Genomic DNA, 2,406 nt, shown 5'->3' on the forward strand with positions numbered 1-2,406 from the left:
GGAGGATATTTGGAAGATGAACCCTGAGGATTTGATTGAGATGCATTTGTCCGGTTCCCAGATCCGGTTGTTTTCTACGAGTTTTGCCAATTGGAAGTATGAGCTATCATAGCTGTAGTATCTTTCTCAGTTGTCATTGCATGTCGTCGGAGAGCTTCTCGTCGAACCAGGGCATAGACCTCTTCTAATTCAGGAATGGGATCTTTTTGTAGAATCTCACCCCGGATTTGTTCAAGATCATTTTCCAACCCGACAAGAAAATGTGTACCCTTAAATGTTAAATAGATTCCTTGTAAGATTTAACATTATTAGGGCTCTCCATAATCACCTTATCACGGTGAGCCAACTCGCTGAATATCTCTGTCAGCTCCCCATAAAATTCAGATAGTGGTCGCCCACCCTGTTTGGTAGTGAAGGCACGTTGGTTCAAAGAGAAAACCTGTAATTCATCAGCGTCATCGTAAAACGCAGTAGCCAAGGATTTCTAGATTTCGCGCGCTGTAGGAATACGAATGTAGCGTTTCATGATTTCCGGTTTCATAGACATCAAGAGCTAGTGTTTCACTCGCTGGTTATCACAGGATCACTTATCAAATTCCGGTGTTCCTTCTTTCGGTATGGGAGTAGAGCCCTTAATAAAGGAGAATTTCGGTTTCTCGGCGATGTGCATCTCCATAAGTTAAGACCATATGTCATAATTGGTTTCATCCAGGAGAAGGCCAATATTGAATGAGGAGCCCTCAGTCTGAATAAAGAGATGAGAATCCTTCCCTGACTCAACGATCATGTTTGTGGGGTCGAGAGCCATTGAAGGGGTGTAGGGTCGAGAGGCTGGAGTACTGAGATGAGAGCCCTGACTTCAGATTGTACAGATGCTTAAGTTTATATTCTCGTTACTCAAAGGAAACAAGAATAGAAGTGGATTTCTCGTTTCTCGAAGGAAACAAAAATAGAAGTGAAAGATCTCAACAAGGTGAGATAGACACTCTTCATCTCATCAGTTCGAGGAATGAAATGCCGAGGGAATAGTCAACACTGCGAGGATGCAAATGGGTTGTGGCGGGGGTTTTGGCTTGCAGCGGGTGCAAAGCGGCGACTAGGGTTTTGGGTCGTGTATGGCTCTGATACCATGTTGATTAGTATAGAGAATGAATATTGGGAAAAGAATATGTTTTTTTTCCTTAATCTAATGAAAGAATACAATGGTCCTTATATAGAGAGAGGAGTGAGCTATACAAGAAAGTAATACTAATATACCATGATTCCAAGAATCATAACTATATCATATATATCTATACTATATATATCTATATCATATATTCTAATACCATATGTTCTAATACATTTCCTTCAACTACGTACAAAATATTATTGCAATTATTAATAAAATCAAAACCATCTCACACGAGCGGATAGTGTAAAATAGTAAATAATATACTGAAATCTAAAAATCAATCCCTGCTTTTCCCGGTGATTGATGCCTTCTTGTATGCACATGGCTTTAGAGACTACGAATATTTTTTTTTATACTTCTTGATGTATCAAACCAAAGAAATGTGCCAGATTATTTTTCTTTTTCTTTTTTCCAATGAGATTCAGATGTTGATAGTGGAAATTACAGTACTTTCTCAATTAAGATTCTTTATATCTAACAAATAGTAATAACTCGTCCGTTGACTAGCCCGTTGAATAAGTCGAAATTATAGTACTTTCTCAGTTAGTCGGTGCTAATGGTACCTGTGACGTGGAAATTCAGCGGTATGGAATTTTGGTACTGGAGGAAGGTGCAGCGTATGTGGGCTAGCTAGTGAAAGGGATCTGAGTGAGGGATGTGCTTGCTTTGTTTCTTGTGGAGTGGGTCCAAAGGAAAGTGTGGGCAGGGCCAATATAGTGGTTTCCTGGTTTCGGCTAGTTGAAACTTTCTGTTGACGGTTAGCGGTATTTATGCAGTACGACAGGCATTGTACCCAGAAATCTTGATAGGAAATGGGTGTATCGTGTATGAGTAGAAGGGTTTCTAGGTCTCTTATGTAGAGAGAGAGTATATATATATAGAGAGATTAATGAGTATCCTTGTCATAGGAGGGGATTTTTTCCTATGACGCCTATAAAATCACATGATTGAGCGACATTATGGATGATCCGCTCCGTTGAACTTGATCTATATATTCTAAAACCCCAACACACCAAGTTTGGGGTGAACCCGTCGTCGTTTAACCATTCATCCACTCGTATCAATTTTAACGGTTTTGAATGAATAGAACTTTTCACATGGCTCGATGGAGGGTCAAACGACGACGGATTTACCCCAAACTTGGTGTGTTGGGGTTTTAGAATATGTAGATCAAGTTCAACGGAGCGGATCATCCACAATATCGCTCAATCATGTAATTTTAGAGGCGTCAA

The sequence above is a fragment of the Asparagus officinalis genome, chromosome 4 (assembly GCF_001876935.1).
Source record: "Asparagus officinalis chromosome 4, Aspof.V1, whole genome shotgun sequence".
Lineage (NCBI taxonomy): Eukaryota > Viridiplantae > Streptophyta > Magnoliopsida > Asparagales > Asparagaceae > Asparagus > Asparagus officinalis.